The following is a 24,048-nucleotide window of genomic DNA, read 5'->3' on the forward strand; positions in this document are numbered from 1 at the left end:
TAATCCATGCAGTGAATTACTAGAATTTTTTTTTTTTAACTAAAGATAACCTTTAATGCCATATGGGATATGAGTATGGTGATATAGAAGTACTTTTTTGACCTCGGCACAAGGAGTTGATGTAGTCAGGACCATGCTCCTGCCGTATTTTTTACCCCCAGAAAGAGCCGGTATTCAGCTTGACAGAAACAAAATGCACCCCAGAGTAGAGTTACCAAACATCTAGATTTTGCAGGACTAATCCTGCTTTTCAGGTGTATGTCCTGTGTCATTGCCTACGCTATAGTATTGAAGGCCTCTGCAGTGCTGCTATAATTGATCTCAGAATTGGTTCTATTGACGTCATTGTCTTTTAACATAAGCATTCCAAAATATAAACACAAATGCTTAATGAAAAGAAATAATTAATAATGTAAAAAATATGAAATAACATATAGTGTGACACACGAACATTTTCTTGCCACTTAATTTATTACCAAAATGGAAAATGTACATATTATTGTGCCAAATGACTTAAATGCATTCACTTGTTCTCCAAACAATTAAGACACTTGTGTAGTACATGTAACTGCTAAATCACAAATAAAAAAAAAATAATAGTGCCACTAACAAATAAAATATTGCAAATTATGTTGTGACACATGAACATTTCTGTCAAGTTGATTACTAATTGTTTTAAATGCACTTTAAAGACTTATGCACTGTGCCTACAGTTCTTATTATACAAGGTGCGGCAAAGGAATTGGACAGTTTTAGAAAGCCATTTACTAAGCAACACGAGGGGTTATGGATATCGATTGACCGTCGTTTGTTAGCATTTTTGATGCCATTTTGTGTAATCATGGACGTATGGAGCTTGAAGCATTGTGCTTTCATTATCGAGACATTTTTCAAGAATGGTGATTCAGTTGTGAAAATCCAGCGTGCCTTTCATCTCCAATTTAATGTTGGCCGCCATGGAGCCGTTCCTGCTCGCAATACCATATTGAGATGGGTAAAAAATTTTTGATTATCAGCATCAGCTTGCATGAAGAAACCACCAGGACACCTTCGAAGTGTACGAATGCCAGATAACATTGAGCAAGTAAGAGTGGCTGTTACGAGGAGTCCACATCGAACAGCTGGACAGCAGGCTATAGCACTGCAACTTTTAGAACGTTCTGTGCACTGAATATTGCATTCAGACCTTAAGTTTTATCCATATAAACTTATTGTTCAGCATTTGAATGAGGGAGACTATGTCCAAAGCAGGACATTCGCCGAGAGAATGGTGGAAATTTTAGCTGACGAAGTTATGTTCATGAGTGACAAGGCACATTTCCATTTAAATGGTTATGTTAATAAGCAGGACTTTAGATACTGGGCCCCCGAAAATCCTAATGAACTACAGGAGCGTCGGCTTCACTGTGCAAAGGTTATAGTTTGGTGTGCTGTGTCTAGATAGTGCGTCTTTTTTAAGATCAGTATTTTTTTGGGGGGAGAACAGGAACACTGTGATAGTGAATAATGAACGCTACGTTGAAATGCTGAGGACATTTCTTCAATAAGAACTGCATAGGCTTCTATGTGGGATTGATAGACAAATTGTACGGTTTCAGCAAGATGGTGCCACAGCTCATACGGCAGAAAATTCATTGACAGTTCTGCGCTGCATGTTTCCAGGGCACATAATTTCTCAGCATGGAGACATTCCTTGACCTCCCCATTCACCTGATTTTGCCGTCTGCGACTACTTTCTGTGGGTTTACCTGAAGTCCAAAGTGTATGTAAACAGGCCCCAAAAACTGAGGACCTGAAGATTGCCATTGCCCAGGAAATCGCAATTATTGATTGCAAAATGTTTGAAATAGCGACTTGCAACTTCAGGGAAAGACTTGACGAGTTCATAGAGAGAGACATACAGACACCATTTGAAGAATATAATCTTTAAGACAATCTAAATGTGTGTCAACAAAATAGCATACATAGCCAGCTTTATTGGCATTAATAGATTTGTTCTAATAGACATAACTATGGAGTTATTTCCATTTGAAAATCGTCAGATTCCTCTGCTGCACCTTGTACAAAACACTTGATTACAATAAAATACACTTTCAGATTTAAAATATCCACCGTTGTTTACAACCATATGTGATGATATCTCCTGTGTAATATGTGACGAATACACCAATATAGGCTATCTACTTTTTCTGCCATGTGTAGTACTTCCCTTTCTTGAACATCACAGACACTTCAAATTCTTCGTCACCACTAGCTTTTGTAACTTCCTCTGGTGATTTGAGGTCTTTTTTTTTTTTTTTTAATTATTTAACGATGCTGTATCAACTACTAGGTTATTTAGTCTCGAAGGGATTGGTAATAGAGAAATGGCAATTGGCGAGATAAGGTCGAGGATTCGCCATAGATTACCAGACATTCGTCTTACGGTTGGGAAAACCTCGGAAAAACCCAACGAGGTAATCAGCCCAAGCTGGAATTGAACTCACATACCAGCAGAACTTTGGATCAGCAGGCAAGTGCCTTAGCCAACTGAACTGCACCAGTAGCATATTTGATGTCATCATAGATTACAGCACACCAATCTCCTCCTACCTTCAATTGATCTTTCGTGATACTGGAATGTGCTACATTCCTTACTGTTGGCTGATTTGTTTCAATGAATGATAAAACATGTTGTGGTGAATGATCTCAAGTGTTTCTAAAGACACCTACCACAAGATGCCCCAATTCGTGAATGCATTGAGCATGTTTATTCCATTAATAGGTACAATCTTTTGAAAGAACTTTCTGTCTTCAGTGAGATTAATGTAGTTTTTGTGTACAAAAATATATTTCATATTGATATTAGATTCTTTTATGACATAAAAAAATCTTTTTGGTGTTCACAACACTTTTTCCATTTAAGATATGTTGCCAGACATATCTCTTGATTGTTGCTTCATTGCTATCATATGCTTTTTTGCCATGATAAGATTCAAAGAAGTTCCATGAATCATAATAGATGGCATCTGGATAATTATTTTTCGATATGGTTGCCATCATACACTTATTCTTAAAATGTGCGGTTGCACCATCCCTTCCAGGCAGTTACTTTCTTTATTGTTATATTACTGCAAAAATCATTGTTTGCTTTGTTCAAAATTTTTGCCTAAGATGTTGTATGTTTCGAAACATTATATATAACTGCGTAACACTGAGTGCATAGTTGATCATGTTGCCCATTGCTTTTGTAGTAGAATAGGCCTACTGCATCATTTATGGTAACTGGGGAAGTTGGATCATTGATCCAGTGGGCTTATATTATCTCATTTTTTGTACTAACTCAAACTAAATTGATCTAACTTAAATTCTTGAAAATAATATCTCAAAAATGTTCACAATGTATAAATATTTATTATACATCTTGATTGCACAACTTTTAACATTATATCACTTCAGAATATGTATTATATATCTTTCACATGTTAAATATTACAGTATCTGGTTAACTAGTTTCAGCCTGTTATGGGCCATCTTCAGAACTGGTTGGTGCTGGTCTTGGCGCCTTTTGTGTTTCCTGGGGAGGGGGGGTGTTCAAAAGGCGCCAATACCAGCATCAACCAGTTTTGAAGATGGTCCATAACAGGCTGAAACTAGTTAACCAGGTACATAACACGCAAAAGATATTAAAATACATATTCCGAAATATTTATTATAGCCAATCAATAGGACAACTAACATAAATTTTAGAATTGCTAAATAATAACTTGTGTAAGTTAATTAATGTTATTAAATAAGATAATTTTAAATTCATATCAGAAATTTAGTACCATGTACCTAATGTGCAAATATATACATCAATAATTTATTTATACATAGGCCTAGTATAGTAGCTACCTACTTACCATAAATATGTATAAGCTTGTTTTTTTATATGAAATAACATAACCAATTTTTATAAGTTTTTAGTTCAAGGAATTAAAAAAAAATTAATAAATATTTTATACAAACTTTAGGCATACATTAAATGTTTTATACAAATTTTAGGCATATACACTATATTTTTACAACAACCGTTGTTTAGTCAGCTGTCCGAAGACAAGTCTGAACCTCACAAGTGATACTAAGAAGTCACCACTTATAAGGCAACTAGGCCAAGAGATAAAGGGGGAGGGTGGCCAGTTCCTTTCCCCCTTACAACATTTATGGAACACGTATTTCAAGAATGTTTAGGGTACAGTATATGTACATTAAAAAAAAACGCACAGGTGCGTGTGTGCACACACAAATATCTAAATCAACAATAAATATTTGAAATCCCACTGCTAATTATGTTTAGGTGTAAAGACTCCCAATAACAACAAAAATTGGAACTCCATTTGAGGATAAACTTCAGTGACACACGAACATAACATCTTTGTTCATGCGTCACAATCATTGTGTTACGTGTTTCATGTGTTTTCTTGTAGCATGTGTACATAAATTAGAATGTTGTCTATATAAGAAGTTGATTGTTATGTGATGTGCCTCACTTTTCCATTTATGAAACATTAAAAAATGAAATGGTTTTGAAGAAATATAAGCAAATGTCCATTTGAGTGTGACACACGAACTCTCAATCTTTCTTTGTAATAATTGTAATCAAACACAAAATAATCATTGTATTACGGTTTTTATGCATTATAATTATTAACAAAGGTCAGCACTTCATTATTAATTGAATTTTTGCCTTAAATGTGCATTCAAATATGTCATTTCTAATAGAAAATTTTGCTCTCTTAAACCACAGACTTTTATGCTTTTTCTCCCACATAAGTGTTGTTACAATCAGTGTTGTCAGATTTAAAAAATTAGGATCATTACATGTAACAAGCAGAGATTCGTGAGATTTTTCTTTTTCGTGAAAATGTTGCATGTCTAAAATGCAGGTACTAGGCCATTGATGATACAAAGGAAGCGAGTTCGGCCGGCACCATGAATTGAGTCTCAGCATAGCTCAGGTGGAAAGAGCACTCAGCGTGGAAAGCTGAGAGGTCCTGGATTCGATTCCTAGTGCTGGAACGAATTTTTCTCCAATAATAGGTATCATATTAACATTCCTATCAGGGATAACTTCTATCCCTTACGAAATATAATTATTTTAATACGAATATACTTTATAAAGCATAAAGTAAGCAAAGAAAATACTGTAATATTGATGTTTTGTCATCACCTGGAAGCTGACAACAATCAATAACTTAGGAATTACACATCTTATCTTAAGCCTGCTCATGGATATATTTAACTCATTCAAGTCAGCTATTTTTCAAAGTGTGATCCAGTCGTGATACAGAGGTGAGTTTATTCATTACCGGTACTTTACTATTCTTACTTCCAATGTTTACAATTCACCACAGTGATGTCAACAACAGCAATAATAATAATAATAATAATAATAATAATAATAACAACAATAATAATTTTATGTATGATATTCTCATCCCCCCTCATCAGAAATCTTAATTCGCACCCTGAATAAAACTGTCCTATCATATATGGTTACCTTTTATAAATCACAACTATATTGCTTTATATTACCAAAAAAAAAGTCAATGTACACACAAAAACACTTTTCACAAGCTTTATCTAAACCAATATCACAATTAATGCGCCAATTCCCCTGTACAACCAATGTAAATTCGGTGTAAATAATGGTGTAATTCACTGACGACTAGCTGCAGAGTTGGAACTACTACGACTGTAATGGCTCGCAGATGACGATACAGAGGCTTTGTATAACTATAGCATAGGCAACGTCTGTGTCTAGTCAGGCATTCTATAAAATCAGACATTGTCTTTTCTCTCTCGTCATTTCTCAGTGGAGAAAGAAACTGTCTATGTATGAAGTCTGTTAGAACAATTACGTCTGTAAATTTTAATTTAAGACATCTGTCATGTATTGTTTTCCACAAGTATTTACTGAGTGACTAATGACATTCCTTGTTCAAACAAATTGAGTCACCAGAGAAGTAGGCCCTACCAATAATCAGGAATTTAAACAAGGCATTACATGATTATTAACAGTAAATCAATTTTATTGTGTACTAATGGCGAAGTGCATCAACATCGGTTAAAAATGCAGTAATCATAGATTACGGAACGACTGTTAAACAGTAACAGTGGTTAAAATGTAATTTCTGTGCACCGTTCATAATCACCGATTACTAAAACATGGCTAGCTGACACCTCATTTAACCAGAGTAAAATCTATTATGGTACATTGTTTCTACAAAATGACTAAAGGAAAGCATCCATACCACTGCAAAGATAATAGTCAACGTCTAAAAACGACTGCGCTCACTACGTTCTACATCGAAATGAACGTGTCGTACATTTTCGCGTTGCATTTGTTTGCCTTTAGGCGCTGTTATATTTGCGAGTTGCATTTATTTGTTTTTCAGTACTGTTAGGTTAAAATCGTACAAAACGGAAAATTGAATGCAAAAATGAATATATCCCAATGTGAAGCTGAACTATCGATAGACTTAATTACTAGATTTAAATATATTATATAAAAAAATAAAGGAAAAGGATGCAGAAGATTAGTTAGGAATGTGTGTACAATCTTGGACCCCATTTACACCAGGGAATTGTGCATTATCCTAAGATCCATCCATAACCGTTCTTTGTTCAGCCAGTGACATAGAGAAAGAGATATTCGAGCATTCCTTCTTAAAATACAGAAAATAACAATTACATAGAATCGTAATATAAACAGTCGATTCATAGGAGAAAAATGGCTGTTCTTGTGTTATTTCAAGTGATCCATTTGTAGATTTTGATAAACGAAATCCCTCCTGAAATTTTCTGTCATCCAATTCCTCGTAAGAATTCTCTCTTTCCACTAAAGAACCTTCACGCTCACGCTCTATCCAAGTAATTCAAGTACTGTACAATAATAATCGTCTTCGAAATAATCACCTGTGGCTCTGGCCGCCATTTTCCTTTACTTGCTCTACTAATCGCTGGTTATCTCCTTTAACCGCTCGAATTTGGCTGGTTAGAGATTACTGTGGTTAACCTCCTATTTAAATCGTAACCGAGGTTGATCCACCGTAAAAATGCTTAATCAGGGGTTAGGTGACAATTTTAACCGATGGCTACACTAACTGACTTTGATGCACGTGGGCATAAGACTAACAATTTAACTTTTTATATAAAATATTGAAAATATAACGTTATCATGTCCTGCTGTTCTGTGGAAAAGTCTGCTTTTTCAGATAAAAGTTCTGCTTTTCATTATTTTCATCTGGTGAGCGTACCCTGGAGTGATTCTAGGAGTTAAATTGACGTGAAAAATCATGTCATCACGCAGGAATGGATCCATTTCTTTTCAGTCTACAATCTGTTGCTTTATGAACTACGCTACTACATGGCTTCTATTGCTATGGAGTAGAATTGGCATAATTCTGTAACATAATTATGTAGTTATCAGATTGTGATAAATTATATTCTCTCGTCTGAGAACACTTCACATTTTGATCTGGAAAACTATTAGTGGACAAAAACAGATATACATTTTGCCACACTACTGAAGCTTTCCTGGCGACGTGATAATTCGAAATTTTCTTGGGCTTCCAGCCAGGTCATGAGTTGGTGATCCACTGACGTTTCGAGGATGTTCATCTTCCTCATCTTCAGGGTGAAATGATATCTAGGGGTACCCAGCTCCTTAATTTATAGTGCCAGAATGAGGGGGCAGCCGAGGAGCTGTGCGCTGATTGGCTCTTATTGGTGCGGACTGCGGTGCGAATGCGGCAGACGTGTCGTCTTGCTTTGTGCTCACGATGGGCTCGGCGGACGAGTTCTTATGTGTCCTCTGCTGGTGATGGCCCGTCGTCTGGGCGTTGAGAAATTTAATAGCCGGTGCCCACGCCACGCTTAGTTGGAGACCAGAGTCCCGATTCAGGTTACCGCGTTCCACCGCTATGGCCAAGGTTTCCTTTACTCTTCTATCCCAGTAGCCCGAACACTTTGCCAGGACCTCGGTGTTATTAAAATTAGCCCTATGGCTTTTTTCAATACAGTGTTCAGCCAATCCGGATTTTTCGGGCTGTATTAATCTGATGCTTCTTTGATGTTCCGAAAGACGCGTAGTTATTGTGCGTCCCGTCTATCCAATGTAAGCATCCTCACATTCACACGGAATGCGGTAGATCCCTGGTACTCTGAGGCCTAGATCGTCTTTTACTGATCTGACCTTACTCCTAATTTTCGGCGGAGGTTTTTGGATTGTTTTTATTCCATGCTTGTAGAGCAGTCTGCTTATCTTTCCCTACAGCCTCCCTGTGAATGATAGACAGGCTATGACCGGTTTTTCCACTTCTTGTGAGTCCGTGATGGGCTGCTGCTGCTGCTGCTTCTTGTGTCTTGCTCTGTTAGGAGTAATTGGCTGAACACTGTATTGAAAAAAGCCATAGGGCTAATTTTAATAACACCGAGGTCCTGGTGAAGTGTTTGGGCTACTGGGATAGAAGAGTAAAGGAAACCTTGGCCATAGCGGCGGAACGCGGTAACCTGAATCGGGACTCGGGTCTCCAACTAAGTGCGGCGTGGGCACCGGCTATTAAATTTCAACGCTCAGACGACGGGCCATCACCAGCGGAGGACACATAAGAACTCGTCTGCCGAGCCCATCGTGAGACCCGCGGTCAATCAGCCGAAAAGCACAAAGCAAGACGACACGTCAGCTGCTTTCGCACCGTGGTCTGCACCAATAAGAGCCAATCGGCGCACAGCTCCTCGGCTGCCCCCTCCCTCTGGCACTATAAATTAAGGAGCTGGGTATCCCTAGATATCATTTATCCCTGAAGATGAGGAAGATGAACATCCTCGAAACGTCTGTGGATCACCAACACATGACCTGGCTGGAAGCCCGAGAAAATTTCGAATTTTGCCACACGTTTTCTGTTTCTGTATTTTGTATTCACTGCAATTTTTCGAAATCAATAAATCCAGGCCCATAAACTGAATAGAGGGACTGAAGTTGCTCGTTTTTGTGTAATTAGTGTTAGTTTTATTTTCCTGTTGGAATTAGCAGTTACAGCTGAAATTTTTCGCACAACTTATATTTCATTATTATACTTTTCGAGAAATATTTATTAAGTACTTGTGTAATTTATATAGTGTTCTTAAAATAATAATTTCATGAATTTTCTACTGAGTGCATTTACACTTTCATATTATTCATTCAGGGTTTTTTAACATTCAGTCATATGCAATTTCTGCAGTAATATATGGCAATACATATGATTCATCAGGTTTTAAGAAGCTACATAAAGAAAAATATAGCACTTAGAATAATGTGTGATACATCAAAATAAACAGAAACCGTTCAAGTTTCGGACACACCTTTACAAGTATTCAGTGTGGCTTCCTCTTGTTACATGATACACATCGATGCAATATTGAAGTTTGTCCCATACGCAGTACCATATCTCTGATAATGGTCGTAAATGCATTTGTAATGCGATCCTTGAGCTCAACCAAAGTTGCTGGTAGTGGTGGCACATACACTATATTTTTTACACACTTTCAGAGAAAAAAATCGCAGACCGTTAGGTCAGGGGATCTGGGAAGCCATTGTAACAATGCTAAATCATCTTCAGCATATTGCCCAATCCAGTGGCAAGGGAGTTCTGTTTTCAGATAGTGATGCACTTCAGTGTGTCAGTGGAGCTGCCTTGTCACTAAACTCAGTGTGTCAATGGAGCGGCCTTGTCACTAAACATTAGAAGATCCACAAAAGCATCATTTGACGAGGTCTTCCAGTTTTAGCTTTTGCAGTAACTGTATGCATTACAGTTTCATTTGCAAGCGGGTTCGTAAAATTTTCCATACATTTGGTTGCAGAATATCAAGTTCCCGACTGGCGCAGTATGTTGATTTCTGAGGGCTGTGAATGAAACTCACCCTTACTTGCTCCACTGTTTGATTAGAATCACTTGGCATCCACTGCTTTTATCTTTACTCATGGTACCGTCTTCTTTCTTTCCAAGTTCAACAGCCTTCTTAGGGCAAGACCATCCCAATGATTTTCCTCCATTTAGCTCTGTTCTGTGCTTCCCTTTTCCAGTGGCTTACTTGAGACTTTTCTTGTAAATTTGTAGTGTTTTTGTAACGCAGTCTTTACTCCTGGTTGAGTGTTAGAGAAGGCCGTATGGCCTTAACTCTGCCAGGTTAAATAAATCATTATTATTATTATTATTATTATTATTATTATTTTTCTACGTCATCTAACCATCTTATTGCTGGTCTTTCCACTCTTCTTGTTAGATAAAGTGGATCAGTAAAGGTGATCTTTTTACAAGGGTTATTGTCCTCAGACCTATACAGATGTCCTAGCCATCTCAGACTGTTGGCATTCACAGTATCAGTTGCCTTAAATTGACAGTGTAATTGAATGCTTTGGTGATCTGGCAGTGAAGTTCCAGGATATTGTCTCCAGAATGCACACTGTATGCAGTGACTTCTCATATTCCAAAACTGCGAACACTTTCTGTTGTATAGACACCATTTTGAAAACTATGCTTGTGCTGCCAACTGTCTACACGCATCAGAGTTACAACAGTGGAAGAGTGAACTTTCATAGTTTTTCTTTCGATTCATGATTAGCACAAACATATTGCATCATTAGTTTTCGCAAATATTTGATTTAAAACCTGATGAATAATTTGTAATTGCCCTGTATAAAATACAACAGAATATCTGAAAGCAATAATCTAATAATAATTGGCCTGTATAAAATACAACAGAATATCTGAAAGCAATAAATCTAATATTCATGAAAATTTACTTGCTTTATTTGTTATGGTTACAAAGTAAAAATAATATAAACAATTATACGAAAGCGATAATAAACCCCTTAACACTCTGCTCTACGCAGATGATGTAATTATATTAGCTAACACCGAAGACAACTTACAAATGGCAATTCATAGGTTATATCAAAAAACAAAAGAGTACAATTTAGAAATTTCTATACACAAAACAAAAACCATGGCCTTTATTGGTAAAAATTCTATAAGAACTAAAATAATTATCAATAACTCTGGAGTAGAGCAAGTAAATGCTTTTACTTACCTTGGCTGTAATCTCTCCAAATATTCATTCTCGAGATATAGATAATAAATTAGCCAAATTTCAACAGCTGCTAAGAACAATTAGAAATACACTGTTTAAGAAGGTCCGGCAAGACACAATTTTGAAATTCTACAAAACAATGGCCATTCCAACTTTGCTATATGGATCAGAAACTTGGACTCTAACAACTAGTCAACTGAAAAGAATAGAAGCAGCTGAGATTACTAAGACCGCTAGCAGGCTACACTCTCTATGACCACAAATATAATGAAGACATCCGACAAGAACTAAATATCGCAGCCATTACAGAGACAATCCACAAGTATCAGAGAACTGGCATGAGCATGTTCTACGGATGCCAAATGATAGACTACCCAGGAGATTATTAAATTATAGACCCCTTGGATACCGAGATCGTGGACGCCCGAAGAAGCGATGGAGAGACCAGCTTTTCACCTGAGACGGAACAGGCCAAATCGCCTAAACCCTGATAGCTATTGATGATGATGATACGAAAGCGATTCGAAAAGTTAGTTAGTTCTACTCTTGTCTGTCATGTGCAGGAGTGGCGGTAGCAGCATTGTCTTTGTTGTGCTTTGTATTATCTTAGTTCAGTACACTCCTGGCAGTGTCATTGTGAGGTTGCATTCGACTGTTTCACTCACCAAGACAGGCATTTAAAATGTGTGCAGTAATTGAAGCTCCTGCCAAGTGTGAGTTCGTGCAGTAATACGGTTTCTGTGGGCAAAATAATTAATGGTAACTGCAATTCATTGTGAGATTACTGCAGTGTACGGGAACATTATGAGCGACAGTATTGTTTGACATTGGTGTCATGAATTCCGAGATGGACACACTAACATCCATGATGAACAAAGTGGCTGACTGTCTGTTGTGAATGATGAATTTGTTGCAAAAGTGAATGATATGGTCAAAAAAGTGATGTGTTAAAAAAAGGAAAGGTCAAATTAAATAGCTTTGATGCTCCATATTGCCATTAAAATAAATATAGATTACATGCAGAATTTTACAAAAAGCATTTAACCACTTATAGTTACTATTGTTTCTTATCATATGTTGAATTAGTGAAATGCTTGGGTGAAGACAAGAAGAAAATTCTATCATTATGCAATGAAATATATGGGAAAGGCGAATGACCTGAAGATTTTACTGAGACAGTGTTACCACAGTCTACTATATACAGTCACGATGCTTGAGTTTTGAGGGTGCTAGAAACAATAGACTGTGACGGTACTATTTTGCATTGCCTGTAATGAGGCGATATTAGTGATCCTAGTGGTGAGCAACTACCTAATGTTTGCATATTTACTATGTATTGAGCTTTGCGACTGTATATACTAGACTGTGGTGTTACTGCTAATACCGAGGAAAAATAATGCCAAGAGATGTAACAAGTTCAGGACTATCAGCCTGATATCACACTTGGCGAAGATTCTCCTGCAAATACCGAATTGACGTTTATATTTTAAGATGGAAGGACAGCTGGAAGAAGAGCAGTTTGACTTCAGGAAGGGAAAAGGTGTGAGAGATGCAATTGGACTACTACGAATAATTGGCGAAAGATACCTCGAGAAGAGTAAAGAATTGTATATAGTATTTATGAACCTAGAAAAGGCATTTGACAGAGTAGATTGGAACAAACTGATGGGAATCCTGAAGAAAATAGGTGTGGATTGAAAAAAGAGGAGGCTGTTCAGTAATCTTTATATGAAATGAATCGAAGTCAGGATAGGAGAAGAAATGCCAGAAGGAAGTGAAATAGGGAGAGGAATACGACAAGGATGTCCTTTATCATCTACTCTGATCAACATCTACTTGGAGGATTTAGTGAAAAACTCTTTTCAGAATTTGGGAGGAGTGATAGTAGGAGGAAGAAGAATAAAGTGCAAAAGATTTGCTGACGATATGGCGTTATTAGCAGAAGAGGAGATGACACTAAGGGACATGCTACTGGAGCTACACGACAGCTGTGAGCAGTATGGATGAAGGTAAATGCAAACAAGATGACGACCATGGTTGTCAGAAGAAATATAAAGAAGATAAATATGCGAATATGAAATGAAGCAGTAGAGCAAGTGGACAGCTTCAAATACTATATATAGTACTACATATAGTAACATGAGCAGCTGCCAGGAAGTCAAAAGGAGGATAGCAATAAAAAAGGAAGCTTTTAATAGAAAAAGGAGCATTTTTTGCGGACCTCTGGAAAAAGAACTAAGGAAGAGACCAGTGAATTGCTTTGTGTGGAGTGTGGCATTATATGGGGAGAAACATGTATATTACTACAAAGTGAAAAGAAGTGACTAGAAACATTTGAAATCTTGATTTGGAGAAGAATGGAGCATGTGAAATGGACAGACAGAATAAGAAATGAAGCTGTGTTTGAAAGAGTGGATGAAGAAAGAATGATGCTGAAATTGATCGGGAAGAGGTAAAGGAAAGGGCTGGGTCACTGGCTGAGAAGAAAAATGTCTACTGAAGGATGAACAGGAAAAGAGTTCAGGGCAGAAGACTTTTTCTTTGAGAATCTCGCAATCTTTGTGAGACAGAAGTAGTCTTCTGCATGTCTAGGCAGTTCATATATCATATCATTGGAACAGCAAATGATATACTTCAAGTTTTCTCTCCATTTCTTTACTTTTGTCAGTCGTGATCACTGGAAATGAATATTTATGTAAATTAATATTTTTTCTGCAATAAATGACTGCAACTCAGATTAAAATTCGGAACAGTAAGTCATAAGTTTATGTATGAATTTCTATTTCACATAAAAACATATGTTTTTACAACTTTTTAATCTAAATAAATGTTTTAAATAATTTTGCTATAAATATGTAAGTGTTGTTATTTCTTCTTTTGCACAGGGTGGCACGCGGGAATGATAGATTTTGAATCAATTAATGCAAAGCCATACTCAAAGTTGGTGAGACTCTGATACTGCTATACTCTTCCTTAGGAATTGCTGTTTCAATTGCCATGAGACAGTGGACAGAAGAACATTGTGAATTCGCAGTAAAAACAATGATAATTATGAAGCTGCATGACGAGAATTTCGGTTGATCGATGCAATGTTGTCACGAATCCTAGTCATTAGTTCATTTAGGATGTGAGGACGACTAGCATACCCAGATCCTTTAAAAATCTTTCCAAAAACCGCACACTGAAAGGTCAGATGATCGTGCGGGCTAGTCCATGTTGCTGTTCTTCAGCATGAGATGCTCTTCAAAGAGCTGTCGTAATGCAGCAATGAATATTGATGTTCCTCACATTTTGCAAAAAATGGTTTGGCAAAAGTTATTCATCCGTTGGCATTGCCGGCTTGAAATTTTTGGATGACCTGAAGCTTGTATGGATGCAATTTCAGATCTGAAGCCAATATTCTGGCCACAGTGCAGTTAGGCAAACCTAATAGCAGCTTGTCGCAGTGCAGAAAGCTGTGCACTCTGCTGGATAGTGACACTGACTGCTTGGTCCTAGATGCTTCTTGCTCAGGGTAAAACCTGTTGATTCAAATTTTTCAACCCATGTCTTTACAGTGTGGATTCACAGAATCAGATCATGATGCCGAAATTATCGTGCAGATTCACAACAATCATTGTTTTTACTACAGATTTACAATGCTCTTCCGTCCACTGCCTCATGGCAACTGAAATGGCATTACCTAAAGAATAGTATTGTGGTATTACAATCTTACTGACTTCAAGTATAAGTTTGAACTAATTGATTCAAAATCTCCCATTCCCGCACGCCACTCTATATAAAGTAGGCTTAGGAGTTCATAGTAATCTCTTCAATTTTAGCCAAACTTTAGACCCTATTGTGCAAATTTTAAAGGAGAAATTGAAGCCATAACAATAGAATAGCTATTCAGTGGATACCACCTCACTGCAGATTGTTTCAAAATGAAAAATCTTACTTTCTGGTGAAGAGGGGTATAACCATTCAACTAATTGCGGAAATCCTTTGCTCACATATGTCATTAAACGAATAATTAATCCATAATTTAGAGAGAAGAATCCCTTCACAGTATTGAAGCCATGAGTAAAGGAAAAATTTTGATTGTTTCAATAAGAGATGTATCATTCGTGCCTTATTACTCGAGAAAGAATGCTGTGGATTAATCATAATTTTTTTATTAAAAACTCGTTATAATTTAGAAAGTTCTGGTATTTTATTGTGGTTGTCATCCGTGTCTTAGGTTGCAAACAGTTCTGTATTATATATACATTCTAGACAGAATTTGATGCTGTAAGACAATATTTATTTATGATACAAGTGTTAAAAATAACATTTTATTTTGTAGGGATGTTTTTTGAAACGAGGCCATAGTCTGAGTGAAGCAAGCCCAATTTTTAATGGGCTTATCTTACAATTTTTTAGACAGTCATTTATTCGTGCTGGTGTAGAGACAGTTTTCATGACTTCTTCACTGTGTTGACTGTAACAGCAAAACTTTTAACATCATAGCTCAATGGTAGAGCATTGGACTCTATATCAAGAGGTACCCACTTCAAATCTGGGTGGCATCTAATATTATTTTTTAAATTAGACCTGCAGTTGTTTGAACTGCTTTGATTGCATTTGCTGCCGTATGACTGTTGAGACAAAATTGACAATTGACGGAAAGAGTTGAAAGTCATTGTTAAAAGTACTTTGTTCACTAGTGTTAAAAATACTTTTTGTAGGCCTATTATATGATAGTAAGTTTTTTTAATGTTTCCAAAGCATTGAAAGATCTATTTTAGAAGTGGCTGTCTAAAAAATATTTAATGTAATTCATGTAATGTTGGTTATTGAATTGTTTTTTTCTAAGATCAGTATTTATTGTAAATATAACAGTGGATCAACCTTTGATATACTGATTTAGTTAAGTTTATTGTAAGAATTCTCAGGATATTTTTCTTTTAAAGGAGGCCCTACTAGCAGTGAGATTTATTAAAAATACTAATGCAATTTGGATTTGATATGTGTACTGCAATAATTTTTTAGATACTGTTGTGTCCTGTTTCAGAGATCCACTTTTGTTAGAAGTAATGAAGTGGCAATTCTATTTAACCCATTTATGCCCAGATTATTTTTTTTTTTAATTTTTGTTTCACATATCATATTAAATGAGTCAGAGGGACGTTGTAAGCATGAGGAACTATGAAAATAGTGATTTTGTTACTTCGGTAAAAATTTATGGGGTGGGTCGATAACGACCCACTAGGCACTTCCTCGAGAATTTGTTCATTATAATGTTTTGATGATTTCTTGTTTTATTTATGCTTTTGCGTAGTATGCAACTTGTTAAATTTAAAAGTAATGTATAAAGAAATCATTACCATATTAAAAACGCATACGATTTTTTAAAAATATTTATTGAATAGTAATTATAATTTTCCTGAGAGCTACATTCACATTCACATGTATTTTACATTCACAAATCTGAAAGGAAACCTTGTACTGGAAGAAATAAATAATTTGAAACACAATAAATTATGGTACATGACATAAGGTCCACACCTGTGGAGTAACGGTTAGCGCGTCTGGCCGCGAAACCAGGTTGCCCGGGTTCGAATCCCGGTCGGAGCAAGTTACCTGGTTGAGGTTTTTTCCGGGCTTTTCCCTCAACCCAATATGAGCAAATGCTGGGTAACTATCGGTGCTGGACCTCGGACACTTTTCACCGGCATTATCACCTTCATCTCATTCAGACAATAAATAACATGAGATATTGGTACAGCGTCGTAAAATAACCTACTAAAAATACATGACATAAGTCCTTAGTTGTACTCATGGTATGGTGCATCTCTGACATGCTTTTACATTGCCACAACTCTTGTATCGGAGTCTTTGTTGTTGGGTTTAGTGCCCACAGTGATCCTTCCTCCACTCCGGTGTTCTTTGATGGTATCGAAGGAACGAACTCGTCATCCACTCTTTGGAGAAGTATCATATTTTAGGCATCCAAAGACTTTCCATATGACTGACTACACATCTAAAAACAACGAAAGTAATGGTATGTGCCATTTTTTCCACATAGGTCAGAAGTATGTACTCCACTCATATTGCAATTATATTTACGGAAAACATAAGGCAGACGAACTTTGATTTCCTCTTCTTGTAAAGGGGCTAGTGATAGACGTGATGCTCACCTTTATTTCTTTCTCGCTTTATTCTACGTGTCGGTGGTGGGGAATTCTCAATTTCATTGCTGATAAGATCTGAATATTTTCTAATATCGATGCCACTTCCTCATTATAAGGCTGAACAATGTCTGGTAGCTCTGTCACTAACTCTGCTGTGGCTTGTAGTTGAGCTCGGTTGGAGTCCTTGCAATCTTCATCTCCAGAATCAGCATCCGTTATCCTCAGGCAGGCCAATGAATATATCTGCCCCATATTTTGGGATTTCGGAAGAATCAGATCTCTCCAGTTATTATAGAATTTAGATTACTGTGAGACCAGTGAGTCTGAAAAGAGGGAATAATTGTGATTATGGAAACTGTAATGAAGGATCTCAGTTTTCAGATGGGGCCAGTAGGGAACTCTCATGAAGATACTAAAAAGACAAAACAGGGTCATTCTGATTGTTATTCACACCCGGCTCCCATAGATGCCGCTAGTGCCGAGAATTATGAACTACTTAGTTCGTCAAAGACTATCCAAAGTGCATCCCAAGCAGTGAAATATAACATTACACAAATAAAACAATGTTGTAAACGAAAGCGGTAATAAGCCTGAGATATTCTGAGAAGTGCTATCAGAATTATCATTCCCAAAAGCACTCCTAATTCTTACACAAACTTCTATTGAGGTAGTTGTTCGTAAAAACATCGCTCAAAGGAAAATAATAAGATAACAAAATGATTTCATAATGAAAAGCTATGTGAAAGCTAATCCTCGAATAAGTGCCTAGTGGGTCGTTATCGACCCACACCACTAAATTCTAAGCCCTACTGTACAGCAACTAGCGTAAATATTGACAAAAACATACAAGATACATATTCTCCTGAATCTTCTTGGCAGGAAACACTGATTGTTAATATAATTCACGGATTGAACAGAGTTTTTACTCACTTTTTCTTCTCCAAGGCAGACGCTAGTTGCGTCATATTTATTCGGCAAGTTCCCGCGCAATAATGACGTGGTCTGTTGGTTTCCCACGTGTTCCACAAGTGCATTGTACCTTTGTGCATCTAAGAAAAGTAGATACGTTGTGTTGCCTAGACTAATTCGCGTGGAAAATAATTTTAATCAATGGGTCGAAAACGACCCACCTGGGCATAAATGGGTTAAAGATTCAGTCCGGTTACATTTCATATTTTTATAATTGAAGAGATTATTCTCTCACAAAAACTGCAAAGAAAATCCAAATAAGGTCGATTCATTCTCTTGAAATCCTCTCATGAAGTTTCGTTTCACAGTCATGGTGATGTCAGTTGAGCCCCCACCACAAGTGCAGTTAGATTGCATCATTGCAGTACTATTCACTTATTTCCTTCATCATGCTGTGTTTGTACCCATTGTTGCAATAATTGTGACAATTTGTAGTGTTTTTGGTGTTACTAATCATACTGAACATTGTCAAAAAAGTAATATAAGTTTCATACATTTCTGGAATGGTATAATGAATGGCTGAATAAGATTAATCGCAAAGACTTCATACCAAGCAAATATGTACAAGTATGCTCTGTACATTTCACCGAAAACTATGAACAATCCTGCCTCCTAAAATTAAATTTACTCCAAACTAAAAAACGTAGCATTTTAGAAAAGAATGTGATTACTTCTGTGCATTGAAGGGGACAGAAACAATTATTTTTAGATTCGACATTGAAAAGAAAGAAAGAAGATGGTGCTTATCTAAAAAAAGAAAGAAAAAACGGAAGTAAGTACCAATTTTCAGTATCATGAAGTTCATTACAAAAATTTCGTAAAAGACATTCAGCCAGATGAATACCAGGAAGAAGAATCAGACAACGAAGATAACAACTTTATACTGGTTTGTCAGAAATCTATCTACAGTATGAAATGGGATGTGAAAAATATACAAATTTTCAAATTGAAAGTGAGAACTATAATGAAATAGCAACAATCTAGCATAAATCTTTCACATTGTCGGACAGTGACAGTGGTGGAACTGAAGCAGAAATGGAAAGTGGTGTTTCACGAAGTGAAAGAGTGAAAAATAAAATGTTCTTTGCAATGTGGGGATACCTCATATCCCTATTTATTTTGTATGAAATGTGGTAAACTGGCTATGACTGTAAAACCTTCAAGCAGGGGACCATGTTTACATGTTGAAACTGAAACTGAGTGCACAGATGGTCACAGAAATATTTGGTATTCACAGGGAAACTTGAGTAGACATTTTTCAGCATATGTGAGATTAGCTATATCCATCTGTATAATATGTAAATGGTATGGCTTTTTATGTTTCAAACGTTTTTGTGAAACAAATTTAGCAACTCTGGGGCATGATAGTCAGTGGCGGTTCTAGATGCTTAAAACTGGAAGGGAGGGAGGGGCAGATTGGAACAGAAAGCAAAGGATGTCCAAGTGCAAGAAAAATTTAAAGGCTGCCAAAGTGCATGCAAAATAAAAAAAATAATGAAATTATAATTTCGCACTTATTCACATTTTATACTCAGTTATGCATTTTATCGCGGATTAGAAAACCACCGTAAGATGTGAAATTCCCTCTGTAAGGCACAATTACATAGCATTTGAAAACTTTCCGCATTTATCATGACTGCGAAAATCTACCATCTCTAATAATTATTAACAACAAATATTCTTGGGGTCAAAAAGACTCCAGATAAGTAGCATGAAATTCTAGAGCAGCTGAGTTGCGAGGGCTAACAAATTGTAAAATTTCAACAAAATTCGCTTTATTATTATCTGTCATTATTGTCATCCGAAACAGTTTGATGATGACCTATAAGCCCAATGTCTTGCAGAGTACAAAGTAACGTGATCCGGGCCACTGTTGCCACAACTGAGCAGTTACACAATATGTAGATAGATAGATTTATTCATTCCATAATATTCTTACATTTGCTTTATAGTATAGCATGTCATCTTTGTGTTTCTTACTTACCTTTGAAATCACTGTGCTGCTTCGTTCACTTTCCAGAAAACTGTTGCATTTTGTTATTGAAGATTTATGACATTCACTATCAACATGCTTTGCAAGTTTTTCTCCTCCCCCCCACCCCAATTGTAAAATCCAGATTTAGTGAAAACATGTTCAGATTGAATGAAATGGCAGTAAGGAAAACAGAAAACTGCATATTTCTGCTCAGAGTGTTCAATGAATTTATACTTATCAAATCATTTACTATTAAAACTTCTGTTATTATACAATAACATTTGTTTGTAAACTGACTCACATAGTTTGCATGGACCATTGTAGATCGATGCACTGATATTAAATGTTTTGTCTATATTAGAAACATTTGCACTCACCTTTACATCACTGGGTTGGGGAGATATCGATGCATTTATACCACATAGAGGTTTGTTTACATTAGAAACATTTGAACTTGCATTTAAGCACAAAGTTGGAGAGGGGGGAGAGTTTAATACATTTCGGTTCACTGGGTTCACAGACACTTCAATCGCACTTGTGCTTATCACTAGAAAAAACTTCAAAATGTTACATTGTTTAGTAAAATGCAACTAATATAAGAATATTACTAGCAAGGCGACTAATCATTTGCTACTGAAAACTGTTGCAAAGCGACGAATTCTTTCTGTGATAGAGTAACTGACAGTCGACACTGTCAGACATATCATATTTTGAATGCAGACAGCATTGTTGGTTGTATAGAACTATCTAAAAATGTTGATTGTGATGTGCATGTACTGGATATACTATACATGTTATATTTGTTAAACAGAATAAACTATGTGCTAAAAATAACATATTGTTATCTTAATTTCAAAACCTCGTAACTCACTCAGATAGTCGGATGTCGATTTTCACTTTTTTGCGCGGTTTTTATAGTATATCCACAGATCCATCTACTGACAAAGTAGTGAAGCTTAATTTAAAATACTAGAGCTAATATTGGGCTACTACGAATACACACCTTTCTCTAAGAATACACTTTCAAAACTTGCAAAAGTGAAAATCGACATCCAAGCGAGTTACGAGATTTTGGAGTTAAGGTAACAATATATATATGAAATAAATAAAACTTCAAAATTAATGTGAAATAGAAGTCATTAAATTTATTAGTTTGCTTTATATCAAGTAAATGAGCAATTTGTTCTTGTTTAATCAACTGTTCGAAGACAGATCTGAAACCTCACAAGTGATACCAACAAGGTATTACTTATGAGGCAACTAGGCCAGGAGATACTGGGGTAGGAATGAGCAATTTATTCAGCAATAATTAAGCAATTTTAAAATAACTATTTCATTAAAACGGGGGGAGGGGGGACCTCCACAGCCCTGGGCTAAAACTGCCTCTGATGATAGTACATATTATGTATTAGTAAAAACATATATTGGTCCTGGAATTAGGAGAGAGTGAGAACCAAAAAAGGGGTGAATAGTTGTAAATAATGGGAAAGTAAAAGTGAGTTTGGATAGCTGGTGTTAGCCAATATTACAACTCTAATTTTAATAGCAATTATGTAACTTATATGACAATGGACAAAATGACGGACTTGTTATATTTTGTTGTACTCAGAAGGGTAAAAACCGCATGTAAAACATTGATTACTTGTCTTATCGAAAGACCTATGTCTTGTCATTAAATACCTAGCTGTATTTAATATGCCTTTATTTAGAATAACATTTTCGAATGATTCATGAAAAGTTATACACTCTCCTCTGACTTTAATATTATTTATGCTAACACTTTCACAGCAACAGAAACATTCGTCTCTTGTTGACATTACTACAATTGCACCCCTCTGTGTTGTTGTTGATCTGTTATGAGACGAAAGTTCCTGCTAAGGAGATAGTGTCTCCACTTTCTCGAAGCCTCTACTACAGCGTAAGTCTCTTTTTCAACCAATGAATGATGTTGTTCTGATATAAAAAGTGATCTCGAAAAGACAGCATTTTGAATGTCTGATTTCAAGTCTTCGAATGTTTTGTCGCTTCAGACTCAAAGGGAATGTACTTCTAGTTATACACTGTATTTTCTCAGAAAATTTTGGAATAAATTGTGCATAATGAGAAAACATGCCAAGTATATGCCTGAGTGGAGCAATATTATTAGGAACAGGCAAATTTCAGAGAGATTGTAGATGGTCAGGGTCTAGTCTTATAGATTTATGACTGATAACATACCCCAAAAGGTGAATTGTTGTCAGTGAAAAAGAACTCTTTTTCAAGATTCAAAATGAGGTTATAGAGTCATTCCATGAAAAATCTCACAAATCTCTTCTTGTTATCTGTCATTTTTTTCGTTGTGATCCGAAGTTTTTGAAACTGACAACGCTGATTGTGTAACAACACTTATTGTGAGAGGAAAAACATAAAGAAGTCTGGTTTAAGAGCACGAAATTATCCATTAGAAATCACATATTTGAAGGCACATGTAAGGCAAATAAATCATTACTTCCGTATATTAAATTGAATTAATAATGAAGTACTGACTTTTGTTAATAATGATAATACATAGAAATCATAATACAATGATTATTTCGTGCTTGATTACAATTATTACAAAGAAAGGTTGAGAGTTCCTGTGTCATGCTCAAATGGACAATTGTTTATATTTCTTCAAAATCGTTTCATTTTTTAATGTTTCATAAATGTAAAAGACACATCACATAAGAATCAACTTCTTATATGGACAACTTTTTGATTTATGTACAAATTCTATAAGAAAAACACGTGACACGCAAACAAAAATTCTATCTTCGTGTTTATCCTCAAATCCAGTTGTAATTTTTGTTATTATTGGAAGTCTTTAACATAATTAGCAGTAGGATTTCAAAGACTTATTATTGATTTAGATAAGAGAGAGAGAGAGTGCGCGTGCGTGCGTGTATTTTTTTTTTTTTTTCTTTTAAACATTCTTGAAAATATGGTTCCATATTGTTGTAAGGGAAAAAGGAACTGGTCACCCTACCCCATTATGTCCTGCTTGTTGCCTCATATCATAAGTGGTGGCTTCATGGTATCACATGTGAGGTTCAAGCCTGTCTTCTGACAGTTGACTAAACAACAATTGCTGTAAAAATATAGAGTGTAGGCCTAAAATTCGTATTAAAAACATTTAATTTATGCTTAAAGTTGATAAGAAATATTTAATTTTTTAAATTCCATGAACTAAAAACTTAACAAAAATTGGTTATGTTAATTTATTTCATATAAAAAATCAAACATACATATTTATGGTAAGTAGGTAGTTACCATACTAGGTCTACGTATAAATAAATTGGTGGTGTATATATTTGTACATTAGGTAAATGGTAACTAAATTTCTTATATGAATTTAAAATTGTTTGCATTAATAACATCTTACCCACTGTATCATTTAGCAATTCTAAAAGACGGGCCTTTTATAAAATCTATGTTAGTTCTATTGATATCACAAATATATATTTTGAACATTTTTGTGATAATATTTTCAAGAATTTAAGTTAGCCAAAAAATGAGGTAATATCAGCCCACTGGATCACTGATCCAACTTCCCCAGTTACCATAAATGCTACAGTAGGGCTACTCTACTACAAAAGCAATGGGCAACATGATCAACTATGCACTCAGTGTTACGCAGTTATATCAAATGTTTCGAAACATACAACATCTTAGGCAAAAATTTTGAACAAAACAACACTTAATGATTTTTGCACTAATAGAACAATAAAAAAAGTAACTTAGAAGGAGATTGGTGTGTTGTAACATATAATATCAAATATGTTACCTGTGCAGCTTAGTAGGCTAAGGCGCTTGCCTGCCGATTCAGAGTTGTGC

General features: G+C 35.9%; 1 protein-coding gene across 1 annotated transcript in view; it reads left to right on the forward strand.

Moving 5' to 3' along the window:
• LOC138692634 (uncharacterized) overlaps positions 1-24,048 on the forward strand; it is a 94,448-nt gene that overhangs the window by 21,314 nt on the left and 49,086 nt on the right. The window lies entirely within an intron of this gene.

Source organism: Periplaneta americana, chromosome 17, assembly GCF_040183065.1.
Source record: "Periplaneta americana isolate PAMFEO1 chromosome 17, P.americana_PAMFEO1_priV1, whole genome shotgun sequence".
NCBI classification, from domain to species: Eukaryota; Metazoa; Arthropoda; class Insecta; order Blattodea; family Blattidae; genus Periplaneta; species Periplaneta americana.